Source organism: Drosophila ficusphila, unplaced genomic scaffold (assembly GCF_018152265.1).
Source record: "Drosophila ficusphila isolate 14025-0441.05 unplaced genomic scaffold, ASM1815226v1 contig_198, whole genome shotgun sequence".
In the NCBI taxonomy this organism is placed as follows: domain Eukaryota; kingdom Metazoa; phylum Arthropoda; class Insecta; order Diptera; family Drosophilidae; genus Drosophila; species Drosophila ficusphila.
The window spans coordinates 5,902,742-5,918,141 of NW_025064092.1; the positions used below are offsets into that span (position 1 = coordinate 5,902,742).

General features: G+C 39.0%; 1 protein-coding gene across 1 annotated transcript in view; it reads left to right on the plus strand.

The window, feature by feature from the left end:
* The first annotated feature begins 299 nt into the window (after positions 1–299).
* LOC108088594 (eye-specific diacylglycerol kinase) overlaps positions 300–15,400 on the plus strand; it is a 95,288-nt gene continuing 80,187 nt past the window's right edge. Inside the window, 1 exon segment of the mRNA XM_017186450.2 lies at positions 300–1,214. The gene's annotated coding sequence lies outside the window, so the exon portion shown is untranslated.

Here is a 15,400-nt window from a genome sequence, read left to right on the forward strand (position 1 = left end):
GAAATGGGGCTGGCTATCAAATAGATAATATTAAACTATGTCATTAGCATAACCATTTGGAGTATTCCCCTCAACTAGTAATTATCGATAGTTTTGGGCAATTGAAGCGGTCCAACTTAAAACGGCAAACAAATGATTGCCATAAATTTGTTGGCAACAAACAAAGACAAACAATCAGTAGCGATGCCGCCCGGTTTGCTCCGTATTTCTCTTGGTTTTTCCCTCCATTTCCCAGCATTTCTCCGCTCTACTCTCCCCTATTTCACCTCCCCGCCGCCCCCCGCACCATTGAATAATGTGCCAACTGTTGAGTTTCTTCCGCTTCCGAGAGTAAGAGCGAGAGAGTGAGAGGGCGATGGCGAGAGTGAGATGGTTCGATGGGGCTTGGGAGAGCGTGGGCGGCAAAAGGGGAGTGGGAGTAAGAACGATACGGCCTTTTTAGCCGCACGGCTCTCTCTCTTTCTCTCTCTCCCATTTCGCCGGCATCCAAGGGCTGCTTACAGGTGTTTATATAGCTTCGTGATTTACCGAACTTCCCAGCCGAGAGCGTCCATCTCGCTCCCACCGCCGACCTCCCGCCATAGCGCTCTCTCGCTCGCAGTCGCTTTATATTCCTGGCGACGCTTCGCCTTCGCATCAGTTTCGTTTGAAACGTCGACGAGGCGCGTTGTGGTCCAACCAAAAATCAAAAAAACAAAACCGAACAGAACAGAACAAAACAGAACAAACCTCATCTGCACAGCAGAACAGCGCCAAGCAGGCCAAACATTCAAACTGAAATTCAAAACTCTCAGAAGCCCTCAAGTTCTCCAAATCATCATCGCCCAAAACAAAGTTCTACCAAACCAAAACCAATTTAAAAAACACACTTAAAACTCTCAATATATAAACATACAACTCTTTTTTTGATTGTGCTTCTAAGTGTTGTGCTGAAACTATATTAACTTGTACAAAATATTCAAAGATATTCAAAAGTATTTAACCTATATTTGTAAAATAACCACTTTAAGGCTAAGTAAACAAACTCAAACCTAATCAAAAAACTAAAACAAAAACAAACTTTAAGCCACAACGCAGACAGTTTAAGAAAGTTTTGTGCTTTTTGAATCCTAACTGTAACCGCGTAAAACGCACAAAAATGTGCACGAAATTCTCGCTTGACTCGAACGACTGAAAAGTTCGTTCCATTGAAAACAAACACTTTATGCGAAACGGTAAATATGATATTACTTTTCTCATTCATTGAATAAAATCTTTAGAAAAATGCTGATCAACTTCGTGATATATTGTGTGAAAGTTTATTTGTTAGAAGTGTGTTTGTGTGTGATTCGGTTTTGGAAAACGTTTTTGAAAAGTCTTTCGGATGAGAGGAACCGAAATTGTTAATAAAAAACTTCCCAGAAATCTAGGTTTTGTTTAATTACCTTTTATTTATTTTTTTTTTTTTTGCAAATTGTTTTGACTTGTGGTTATTTTAACGAGTTAATTGGAATCAAAACTAAAATTGGAATTGATTTTGTATTGTGCATTTGGTTTTATAAATAAGTTAGGCCCCTAGTAAAAAATTCTATATGTGAAAAATTTATAAAATTAAAGTTTCTAGGCATTCCACATTTTTATTAAAAAATTCCCTTGTATAGTCATTAGGAAAAATATTTAACGCATTCTTCTAAAGGTATTTAGTTTTATTTAAATATGAATTTAATTTTAGAACTTTATTGAAGTCACGTTGAAGGTTAAAAAAAAAAAAATGTTCAATTTTGTAGGAAATTCTTTTCATGTCCTCGTGCTCGTCTTTCTTTGTAAATTCAATTACACACATTTTCATTGTCTCGTTGCCCGCTCCTCTTTCTCTGATTGTTGTCTGCGTGCCAATGAGATGATTTAATGAAAAACCGTCTACGATTTCGGGGTATTCCCTTTTTGTGAGGGCGTCGAAAGAAAACAGAAAACAGAAACTCGTTACGCATACGCAGCGTGTGCAATTGTATTAAACGATGCCATTTGAAAATTGCTGGCCACAAAAAGCGGTTGAGGCCACTCCGGCTTTGGCTTAGGATTTTGGGCCCTTGTCGGCGAGTCTCGTTAACCGAACTTGTTGCCGCACTCGCATTCGCACTCGCAATTCCACTCGCACTCGCAATCGCACAGGCATCCTTAGCATCCTTCGTACGTGTCCTTTTGCTAATCGCTGCGTTTAAGCAGCTGCATGCGAGGATGTTGCACATCGCTTGTATTGGCGCGTGACCGGCTTTTCTCTGGCATAAGAGCGCGAAATGGCGAAAAGCGGCGATGCGGGCGGTGTGGCAATCTTTGATTTTTCCCCGGTCGCCGGAAAACGACAGCCAACACGGCGTATACGTGGTATTCCGGTTTGCACTTCCCTGCTTTTGTTGTCCTTGCGTTTACATTGAGTGGTCAAAGAATATGTAAAAACACCTGCACTTCACTGTTTACACCACAATTCTTTAAATATTTACTTAATGATTTCATATTGTGGAAATAAAAAAGAAATAAATACATAGTAGCCTTACCTTATTTAAAATTGAATGGCATCTTAGAAAATGAATTTAATAAAAGAATATCCTTTCATACAAGGCAAATCCTCAAAGAACTTTAATAATAAATGTGTCTACGCATTGAAATTGTTTGAAGATTTTTATGCGGCCTTGTTTGTTTCTGAAATAAAGATATTTTCCCCCATTTTCCTTGCTTACATATAAAAACGCGTTGTTTCAATTGTTAATCCAGTTTTTTTTTTTTTTTGTTGCGTTCTTTGTTTCACTTCACATAAAATATTCAATTTTCATTTCTTGTCGTTGGTTTTTTTTTTTGCCAGGGGTTCGCATATGAAATCCAATAAAAATACACATAAAAATTGAAAAACAACAAAAAAAAACTGGAATGGTTGAAAGATCCCGCGGGCTATTTGACAGAGATGAGGGGAAAATACATATGCACCGCATTTCGATTGCAGGTTGCTTCTCTTCCATGGAAATTCGCGGTGTTAATTAATAGAAATCGACCTTTGAATATTCAGAAATGAATAAAAATTGCATTGAACTTCTTTGTATGGTAGTTTATTAGCTTTTTCCCCGATCAAACTTTCACAATTAATCATTGCTCTGGCGCTGGAGGTGAAAATGTGGGAATGTGGTGTTGATAATATGGCTTTGGGGGCATTTGGTTAAATAAATATTGTGATGGAAAATAACAGAATGCCAACAGTGGTACGTACTTCTCTGCCCAATGGCATTTTAAGTGGAAAACAATGTTGCATGATGCATTGTTATCGTACAGTTGATACGGTTTTATATAGCTCCATGGGGATTTCTTCGAATGCGGCGCTATCAATCAAAAGTTCTGAAAGTAATTAACTATAAGCTAGAATTCCTGTGGGTTTTACTCTACACTTGAATTAATAGAATTATTTAGATATTGTTTACTAGTGAGAGTGCAGCTAATTATTTAAACTAAGCTAAAGGAAACACTCCTATAAGAAATAGTATCTTCAATTTCTGGCAGGGTATTCCCTAGGGTTGAATTCGAAATGTGATTAACCAGAATTTGAATACGATGCCAGTTCAAACATGGCAACCACTTTATCTCCACTTCGCTTTCTTCTTTCGCATCTGAACTTAAACCCATTGTTGGTTTTTTGAGACGGAGAAAAGGGTGTTGTGTGTGAGTGTTTGTGAGTGTGTGTGAGTGTGTGTGAGTGTTTGTGAGTGTTTGTGAGTGTGTGTGTGTGTTCCGAATGTTGAAGTGTTGGCGTTGCAGGTGGAAAATCAGGGGGCTTTTCGATTGCGCTGGGGCAAGAGTTAAGTGATTGCTGCTTTTGTGTTAGCCGACTGAGCTTTTAGCCTGTCAGGGAACCAACTCTCCGGCCAATTGGGGTTTTCTTTTCTCTGTTTTGTTTTTTTTTTTTTTGTTTATCCATTGTTGGTTTTGTGCTCCTCCGGACAAACAGACAGACAGTCAGACACTAGAGGGATGAGGGGGTGAGGGGGCGGGTGGTTTGAACTGACAGTTGGCGGTGGGTAAACATTTGGGCTTGTAGCCATGCACACCCCATTTTCGACTGGCTATTTATGTTCTTGTCAAAGCGGCACACATGGCGTATGCTCGATACGTATGCGCTACATTAAAGCCAAGTTATGGTCCTTTAACAGGCCATGGCAACAGCATTAATACCAATAGCAGTAACCAACAAGGAACAGCCAACAGCCGACAGCCAACAGCCGACAACTAACAACCAAAGGGATCGAATTGAAGTGAACGGGCCAAAGTAACCAAGTCGCCTCGAACGTAGCAACCGTCCTTCGTAATAACTAACGTAGTTTGCCAAAGCAATTTGGCACTTGTGCGCTTTATGGCGCCCACTGGTGCACCACCGTGCACAGTGGGTCGAAACTCGCCCCATCAATCATGCATCGCCCATCGAATGGGGGACTCAAAGTTGGTCCAGCCAAAGTGCCTAATTTCAAGGAGAGCAGTGCCACTTGGGGCAACTGGTTGGTAAATTATGCATTCATTATATTAATTGCTGGACAAATGGTGGCTTTAATAAAAGGCTGTTGAAATAAACAATTAGTTTGCAAAGCATTCACTTAATTCGCTAATATTTAGAACCCAAATTAAGTTTTTAAATTTTTTATCACCTTTTTAAATTTACTTAAGAGGCTAAAGAAAATTTCTATAGCTTTGGTAATTTAAAACAAATCAATTTGAGATGTTATTAATATACTTAAAATAAATTAACTTAACAAAAGAAATATCCATTTCTAACTAACAAATATTTGGATGTAAATAGTTGGCTTTTAATGTACTTTTTGTGACTTTCAAGTAGTTTGCACTATTTAGCAGTCCTTTTTAGAATACACCCTTTGGCTTTCAAACCCCAACTCACTGTTCATCCGCTAAGCAGCAGGTAAAGATGAGACATCTACAAAAGCGGCAGGAAACCCCTCAAGCTTTCAAGCTTCACGAAGAGGATGGGGGGAATTGTGGGAGGAAGAGAGGGAGGAGAAAGGAGGGAGGAAGGAGTTATCCTGGGGAACCAGGACGACATGGCACATGTGCTTAACTGGCAACGTGGGGCTGACGTCTGATATATTTGCATGCAAAAGTGTTGTCATTGTAACGACTGCTGTTGCCGTCGCTCCCGCTGCCTGCCAATGATAAATGCAAATAGGTGTCGACATATAGGGGCTATGAGAAAATCGCTGGATATATACAGTGAGATCAGGGGGATCAAGGGGACGACGGAACAAGAGGGTAAAGTGAAGTTACGCATACGCCATGTGTTACAGTTGCAGCAGGAGCAATCGAATCTCGACTTTGATTGAGTGAATCCAGTAATCGGCGCTCCTCAAACGATTGCCAAACATTGTTAAAAGTGTAAACATTTGTTTGCGATAAAACTAAATAAACGACAAATGGAGTCCTTTGGGGGGAAAAGGTGGTTAATTTCCCCCGTCGACAGCTGTCAACGCTTTTCGTTCGGTTCGGTTCGGTTCGGTTTGCCCATACAAAAGCCACAAACACCTAAACACGAAATATTTGACAAACTGCAGTTGTTGAAAGCAACTGAAAGCCACAAAAAAAAAAGAGAGAAAAAAAAAACAGAAAGCATGAGAATGAAATGAAATAAGGGAGCACCCTCTACCCCATTTTATTGTTATTGTTATTTACACTGGAGTCATTGACACGCGCCGCGCTTTCCTCACTGTTCTTTTTGTGGTTTTGTGACCCAAGAAAATGGGGGAAAACCGGTCGGGAAAGTCCGAACTAATAAAGCCAACTATTCGGGGCTTTTATTTGCCCATTTGTGTACAGTTGATGGGGCCACTGCGGTTCGCAGAGAGTTCAACACAAAAGGGTTATTCAAATTGATGTATGGATTTTTAATAAACTGAACTTTGTGGCAGCAAAAAGGACCGATAAATATAATCCAAAGTATTCCATTTAATTGCATTTGTGTTCATTTTATATGCGGATTTTAAAATCCAATTGTTGTATTTGTATTTAAATGTTAAATATCTTGGATCTTCTTTTTACCAAATTTAATTAAAACCTCTGTTCGATATAACTGAGTTGTTCAGGGATATTACAACATATTGAATGGCCAATTGTCTGTAAATAATACCTGTAAATATCAAGCCAACCTCATTTGAAGCAAAATTAAAGCTAAAATTCAACTTGCATTATTGTCAATACTGGCAACAGATTTTCGCATAGAAATGTACCAATGAAAACTGCGTAAAATGGATGATGGATCGACCATTCAAGTGAATGTGAGTGACGAGGGGAAAATCCCTGTATTATTTTGGCAAGTTAGGAGGTAAAATGGTAGCATCTGCAGATTTTGATACCAGACGAAACACACGAAATGGGGAATATATGCCGGGATTTTTGCATATTTTCATCAAGGCAATCTATATGCACATGTGACCATGTCTTTGGCTCTTTGTCGTCGTGCACAGGGGTCTTAATTGCATGACCATGCCCACACATCTACACCCCAGCATACACCTACACACACACACACACACTTGACCTTTGCTAGGATAGCATGAATAATTGAAGTAGAAGTGCACAATACGGGTCAAGATAATAACTCTAGGAGATGTCCTTAAAGAAAGTGAATTCAATTAGGGATTTTGAATTGCTTGGTTATTATATTTTCAGTTAAAAATTCAGTTTAGGTACTTTAATAATTAAATGCAGTCTCATTTCCGTTAAATTTTTGGAGTTCCTTTATCATGATGTAAGTTTATTATATGGATTTGTTTTGGAACTTTTCTTTTTGAAAGTATAACTTCTCTGCTCTCCATTGCTATTATTTTGCCCACCATTGTTGGTGGCCATGGTCCAGTTGAAGACCAAGTTGCGAGCTGCTGGCTTAACCCTTGTTGGCCAACGCAGCGCCGTCTCCTTCTATGAGGCTTAAGCACACGACGAGACACTTGGCCACGTTGACAGCTCATAAAATTTGCATGTAAACTGCTTAGCCAGATAAGACAGCCGACTGCTGTTTTCTGTTTCTGTTTCTTGTTCTGTTTCAGTTTCTTTCGGATTCCGCTTCTACTTCTGTGTTTCCGATTTTCCTTTTTACCCGGCCTTGACCACGCCCCACTCCGCCCCCTTTTTGTGAGGCTGCAACTTTGCTAATTAGTTGTAATGCAAATGCATTTTCCTCTACAATTTACTCGAATTAGTTTAGGAACAGTTTCTTGTGCTTTGGAAAATGCAAACGGCTTTCGAATAAATTGCAATTTACATGATTTAAAACTGAGATTTTAAAAGGGATATATATTTTGGTTTAGAAACTTTGTTGAAAGTAAATGAATCATTTAAAATCAACTCAGAAAATAAAAATACTTCTTTTGTACTATTTTATAATGTTTCAACAATTTTTTATACGAATCACTTTAAGGAGAAACTTTTGCATGAATATTCAAATTGATGCAGTGCCGCATTGCCTCACTAAACTTATTCAATATCTTTCGTCGAACTTTTTTCACTTATTTCCCATTTTACTTTACCCAGCACTTGTTTATTTTCATTTCTTGCTTCTCGGATGGAGAGGAACCACTTAAATTTCTTGCCCGATTTCTGAGTTCAATCAAGTTGCAGCTGCATCAGTCGCAGTTTGGCCAAATCGAATTTTTCCCAACCAACCAAGGACGATGGATGGATGGATGGCTGATGGCCGATGGCTGTTGGCCGATGGCCGGGAGTTTCATAAATCTGGCTAGCAGATCGTCCATAAATAGGCTAAAGCTTATTCACACTTGAGTCCCAGTTCTCCACTTAACGTCCTCACAAATTCGATTCGTTTGTGCTGGTTTTACTGCTGCTTTTGCTACAGCTTTTCGTGGCATTTCTTCGCTTCGTTTTTGGCCATCTATCAAAGGGCGCTAACTGGAGGACAGATGTGACTGCTGCTGCTGTGTTTGCTTTTTGCAGTTGTTCTACCAGCCACTACTATTAGGACCCGGCTAACAGAGGGGGCGTTGGCTTACTGGGTGGTCGTCGCCTATAAAGCGAAAAAGATTTACGAGGCATTGAACTGGCTCCCTTGTTTTCTCCTTTTCTCCTTTTTTTTTTTTTGTATCTGCTGCATTGCGAGGCAAGCTCCTTTTTTATTTCTCTGGGCGTTTGCTTTTCTAATGGCAACAGTTGAGGATTTGTGCTTTATTTGTGCTCATAAAAGTGGTGCTTGTAAAAGTCCTTCTCGTAACGAGCGACAACGTTAAATTATTATAATCTTTTGTGGAGAATAACTAACAAATAAAAATAGATTGCATATTGAAGCTGTGTTTATTTCCATTTGGCATTTAAATTGTAATCTTTAGTTAACAAACCACACTAGCTAACTAATTTAACCAGAAAAATTCTCGAAAACTAAACCCAAATAAAATGTGTAAAAACAAATTGAAACATAATATAAAACAGCGGGCGAGAAAGAGTGAAGCCATCCATTCCCTTTTTACGGTTGTTACCCGATGCCAACTTTGTTGGCCAAATAGTTTAGCTGAACTTTCGGCATCTTTCCCAACGGTGGGAGATGGAAAAAGGGGGACAAAAGTAAAGAGAAGAAAAGAAAAGAAAAGGAAAACTGCGAGGAAAACACTGACGATGGGGCCATTGTCAATGCCAAGGCAAAAGAAAATAATGACAAATGTGAGTTTTATTTTAATGTGTGTAACATTCGGGGGCGTCATGCTGATCATCATTATCCTCATCATCACGACGATGATGCGACGTTCTCGTCGCGATGATGAGCTGCGTTCATTGACCGCATTTCTAGTCTGGCCACATTGCTCATACGACATGTTGCACGCCACACAAAAAGTATGCAAATTAATGATTATGAGCACTTCGGGCGGCCACTCAATGAAAATGTATGGATGCCCCAATGAGCACCAATAGATATTTCCATATACATCGTACAAATATATGCAGATGCGGCAAACTTCTGCCCTGATTTATGCTTGTTTTAATGCCTCATATATCTTTTTATTACTATTTCTTTTTTTTGTCTGCTGCTCTGCTGCTTTCGGTCGAATGTTGATCTTTATCTGCTCTCTGCGAAATTGAAAATGCTGCACTGGAAACTTGCAAGGTTGCAAGTGCTGGGTTGCGGAAGTCTCGCCTGCGGCAACTTTTCCTAATTAAAAGACTCAAAGTTGACAAACTGCATTTGTGTTGGCCATATTTATCTTGGTGCAAACTTTGATTGGCTGCGGATCGACTCTGCATGACTTTCATATCGTTAAAAATTAATATCCTTGCAAGGTATAAAGTGAAAAAGGCTATTTGCTTATATTTGCAGTCATCCTACATGAACTGTGAATAAACTGTGCGAGTTATTATTGCAGAAACTATCACAACTTGCATATGTCCTTGATGCTTTTAAAAGCAATTCAATTTCATTGGACATAAAGTTGATTTTTTTTAAAGTGCGAAAACTGTCTGGAAGTAAAAGCACTTAAATTAAAAATACTTTTTTATGAGAAAGTTATGAGTTTGTAATTTGAACAAGAAAATATTCAACTAAAAATATATTTTTATGAGACTGTAATGCTATGCTCTCGGCCAAGATGATTTTAGAGAATTGTGTGCAAACAAATTCCGGGATTAAAAAACCAAAGTGGATTGTACTATACCGCAGACCAAGCTGGAAATCAATCAACTTCGTGACCCTTTGACCTTCTCCATTTGGACAGTTTGTAATCGTTTTGCCGGCCAGGCTGCTGCATCCACATAGTTAAATAGTTTTAATGACGCCTGGGGTCTATTAAATGGCCGAAATGCCCATGTGTGTTAAAACGGACATTAATTATCGCAGATGAAGCAGGGAGAGCGGGAAATTGCACTGAGATTTGTGAGAACTTGTTGCCTTTAATCTTCACACGCTCAATAAATTGGCACGAAACTCGTCAGTTTCTTGCCGTTTTTATTTAATTTCACTTTTTTTTTTTTTTTTTTTTTTGCTACCCGAAAAACGTTTACCGCAAGCGAAAATTGAAAAGCCGAAAATGTTGTGAAACGCTTCAGTGACAAAAATCCAATTAAATATTAGGCAAACACAAATTCTCGTCTGCAATTGATAAATAAATAAATTGGCGTTTTTGCACAAAGACGTGTCTCACAAATAAAACGACAACTCCAATTGAAGTTAACTGAAGGAATATTTAAATTAATAAAAATAACTGCAGGGGAAAATGTGTGAAAATTGCAAAGCAAGCAACAAATTGTGGAAATTGGTCGCAAAATCAGCCGCCAGGTGTTTGAAATTGTGACGTGATTAGATCCGAAACAAAGATAGATAAACACAGAACGCGAAACAGTTTGTACGATGCTATATTATGGCTCTTAAAAGATCACATCCGAGGGTAGCAAAGATGTTTATTTTTAGGCAAAACAATGCAGACAGATCGCTTCGATTGCGGCTAGATGATGGATGATGGATGGATGGATGGATTGGCGGGCTGGCGGGTTTGTCGGCGTTCGGCGGGGAAAACTGCCTCCAATGACGATGATGAAAATGGGGGAAATCTGGGGCCAAACTGATTGAGGGCGGCGGAAAATGTGTGACGTCTTGTGAGCGGCATTAATTGTTATTGGATCAATAATAAGAAATAACAAAATCGCAATGAGGGAATGTTTTCGTTTGGTGGGAACAAAAAAAATCGCCGATTAATTGCCAAATGAAAACAGAAAATACTCGTACAAGCGCAAGAATAATTTCCTCGAAAATTTAATTACTCTAATTAGTTCTGAAAACAACATGGTATTAAATCACTATAATGCCACATTTAAAGACAAATTTTGTGTATTTATATATAGTAAAACGTATACACAAGTAACTTAAATTCTTAACAACTGAGAAATAAATCGTGCCCCAAAGATAAATAATATATGATTGCGGATTTTTTTTATGGGGGGCTCGAAATAAATGCCTGAATTACTGCCAAATTGCGCAAGCAGAAATATTTTGCCGAAGATGTATTGTAATTGCTGGCATTCAAAATACACATTGTGTGGAATAATATTTATATAATTTATTTTTCGCCTGTTCTTTGGCTTGTCAATATTTATCAAGCCCTCTCTCATCCCATTTGAATTGCATTTGCTCGAAGGTAGATTATAGATGATTCCATTGTTTCAATGTAAACGAAAAAGCTAATCCCTGTCATCAGCAAAAATTTGTAAACAAAACTAAATCCAGTCCAATTAGCTGGCTGGCAATCTCCCTAAGTGTTTATTATTTAAAGTGTCGTGTCGCATTGTTGCTCAAACAGAGGAAAACTTGCCATTCGGCATTGCCTCGGGCAAATAGAATTAAGAGACAAGACAGGGCTTACTATATACCTACAACACTCTGTGCTTCCAAGTTTTCCCAGACTTATTGTTGCTCCTTCACTTCCCCCATATTGCTCCCATTGTTTTTGGTTTTGGTTTTTCCCGTCTGCTCTGGAGACGAAGAAAGACAGGGAAAGTATGGCGATGGAGAAGGCATTGAAAGCCACGAGCTTACTTGTTAATCACAACATCCAAAGCCAAACAGACAAAGTGCAATAACTGCAAATGGGGGAGAAGATGGCCTGAAAATCTACACTTGCAAAAATATTCAAAGAAAGGAAGTTGAAGGAAAAACTGTTACCATAAAATAAACATTTATTTGAGCACAACTAGATACCTTTTAGGAAATCATACCAATTGCAAATAAATTAAGGAACTGAGTTAATAATAATTTTATTTTAAAGAAATTTAAGTATTTTTTCATTACATTGCTGTGGTAAAGGTTTTCGTATTTGTTGTAGAGTTTTTTCTGAGTGCTATAGTTCGATTGATTGGTGGACAAAGAGGGCGGGTGTTCGACAATGCCGGTTACAAATATTTGCATCATCAATTTTGCTGCGTCGTCAATAAACAGAAAACCACGAGCTGAGATGGGCGACAAAGTTGCCAGGAGGCGAAAAGGCGCAGTTAAAGTGGGCGGGCGAGCGGTAAAGGGGGCGTGGCCGAGACGGCGTTGACGACGACGCTAAAAATAACAAAGTGCAGCACTTGAGCCGCAAATATGACAGCCAGGATAACAGAGAACAGCGGCGACAGTCGCCTCGGTGGCAAGGATAAGGATAAGGATAACGGCGTACAGGGCCAAGACCAACAACCCAACAACCAAACAACCCAACAACAATAATAGGAATACGAGGATTACGGAGACGGGGTGGAAAATGGCGTTAAGTTGACGCTGACGAATGCGACGTCGCCAAAAGTGAACCGCAAATACTTCAGAATGCATTAGGGTTGCCACGCGCTGTAATAGTGGATTCCGCAGAGCTTTCAGCCGGTTACAGTTAAGATGTCCGCAGAAGATTTCAACTTGTCGCCGTTGCAGAGTTGACATGTTTGCAAAAGCATTTTCAAGATCTTCCGACTACTAAGATTAATATGTTTGGCTCCATTTTTTATATTCTTAACCAGGACCTCTCCTATTTTATTTTTTTTTAATTTAAGGGTTGCCAAGTTAGCATATAAAGCATATTTAAATTTGATCTCTTATTTATGTTTTATCACATTTGTTAAATTCACCAATTTGCCTAAAAATAATTCCTTTGAGTGACTTTTCCCAGTTCCCCTTTGGGCTTTCCACTTTTCCGCGTGACCATCTAATTATCCTTCCGTCGCTTAGCACCGACACACACACACACACACAGCTTTCACATTTATCTTCGCCTGCAGAAATGCCAACTTGAGCGAATTTTTCGCCCGAGGAAGGATGCAGGTTGCCTTGGGGCGATTTGCACCGCCAGCCTTGGCGAGATCTTCGTGGTCAGCATTTAGTGAAATGAGTGGCGAAGTGCAGCGACTATTTTCATTTTCCTGTGTCATTAAAAAGTTGCTGACTTGATGCGGCACATTGCCTTGGCGCGACTAATTAAGAGCTTGCGGTTTGAGTGCGTTTTGCCTGCGATTTAAATTCTTTTTCTTTTCATCTCAACCGCTGCAAACAGTTTTGTTGTTGTTTGGGCATAATGTTCGTTAAGTTAATTACATTAAAAAAATATGGAACGCAAGCACATAAGCCCCCGCGTTAATTCCAATGTAAATATCAAATTAAAATGACATTACTTGAGGCTACCAGCGAATGAAGTTGGTCGGCGCTAATTAATTTTCAATGATTATGTATTGGAAATGCATTGAAAGCTCTCGTTCTCAGCTGGCTTTATGTTATGTTAATTTTTTTTTGCTCATTTTTTCCTCTTTTTTTTCTGTTTTTATTACACGTTAGTTAGTCGGCGTGTGCGTTTTAAAACGCGCTCTATTGGCCCTGCCTTGTGGCCTAAAAGTAGGCAACGCCCTGAGTGGCAACGCCTTTGAGTGTGTTGCACTTGAGCGACGGCACACGGGAAGCGAAAAAGCCGAGCGAACAGGCGGCGGGGGGAAAAGTGCGGAAAATTGCCGAGGAAAACTGTATCAGGGTTTTACTCTACGTAAACGGAAAATACATATAATGTATAAGGCAACTTTAAAACTATTTGAAGCATTTGAGTTTGTCTATGATCCAACAAAAATAAGATAGAGGAAAATGTATATCGAAATAAAGTAACATTAATTTAAATAGAATTATTTTTTTCGAGCTATTGTTTTTGCTCTTTAAGTATTAGAAATAAATGTATCTGAGTTGTTTATTGTAGTATATACTTTGTATCCCTTTCCTAATGATTTGCCTTAGATTGTTTATAATCTGTTTTTTTTTTGGCAGAGTTTACAATCTTTTTTATAAAGAGTTCCTTTATTTGTAAACCTCAAATAGTAACTCTGTTAGTGTGTTCGGGGCTCTGCCATTTCCCTAGAATTTCCTCACCCTCTTCAACTGTTGTTCCTTCCATTCATATGCGTTGTTGCTACCATTTTGTTTGCACTGTTCTTGGCATTGTTTTCCTTTGGCCGGGTTGTTGTTGTTGTTGTTGCTGCTGCTTTTGCTGCTACTGCCACTGTTGGCACTGCCGAAGCTATAGCTATGGTTATATAGCTGATGCCAGGCATTATGGGTCGGCTCAGAGCCTGAGCTCTTCGGTCTCAGCTGAGAGTAGCTTGGCATTGCGTGGCACCAGCCAGCATTTGCAAGTCAAATGAAATTATTTATTTTGCATGCCGGATTGGGGGAAGCGTAGAGCATTTGGCGAGGTGAGAAGGGGAACTCGGGGGGAGCTCTGTTGGATACACCGAAAAGTGAATAAAAATAAAAAGAAAATAATGTTATACAACATGCATTTATTATAAATATTTAAGTTACTTTTGGAGAGTGCTGCCTGCTGCCTGATGCCAAAGGGGATGAGATTTCAATTTCAAATGGAAATTCTTGGCTAATTAGTGAGCATCGGAGCACCAGAGAGCTTTTCCTGCACATTTACTTGCACTTAACATATGTATGTGTGTGGGTGTAGGTGCAAGTGTGTGTGTGTGTTTGGGTGCCTTGGCATTTCCGTTAGAAGTTTTCCATTTCCGTTTACATAGATTTTTTCATTTTCCTCTTCATTTAATTACACTAGAAAGAAAGGATATGGAAAAGCGGAGCAAGTGAGTGGAACAAATACAATTATCATGGTAGCAACTGTAAAATATTACTTTTAAAATGTGATTTTTAGTTCGTCTTGTTGTGGCTTGCAAATTGATTGATTGCAAATCAGTAGCAGCTTGATTGCCTTTTTGCAAAAACCATTTAAAAAGCATTTGCTGCAAGTCAATGAAAGAAATAGTTTTTTTTAATAAATAAAGGGATACGTTTGGAAATAAATTGATAAACCTACGGTCATATAAATAACAAAATGATTAGCAATAAAGTACGAAAAAAGGGCACAGTCCTCATTCTCTTTAAATTGAAGTGGAAGGTAGAAATAGAATTTATAAGATGAGATTTGTTTTTCACGAACTTTCCGAAGTAATTCCTGCTAAGCATCGCACATAAATTTAAGAACAAATCTCTGCCCACCGACAGCTTTTGGCCATCAAGAAGCGATTACTTTCCAGGAACCGCTTGCAAAGCGTTAACCGAAAACGAAATCCGGCCAGCAAACACACTCACACCTGCACACGCACACACACACGCACACAAAAACCCGAACACTCACTCACTCACGCATAAAGAGAGGATGAAATCCCTTCAGCTGAGAAGTATGCAACATTTGGGTTTTATTTTTCATTATTTCTCGGCTGTCCGCCATGTTGCTTATTTAATAATTCACACAGCTGGCAGCGCGAAAAAGGGATGAGTGCATATGGCTGCACTGAAAAAAAACGGGTTTAGTCTGGCAAATTTACTTAAATATTTCTTGTATAAAAAATTATATTTCGTGTGTTTAATATTAATTGTTAGACT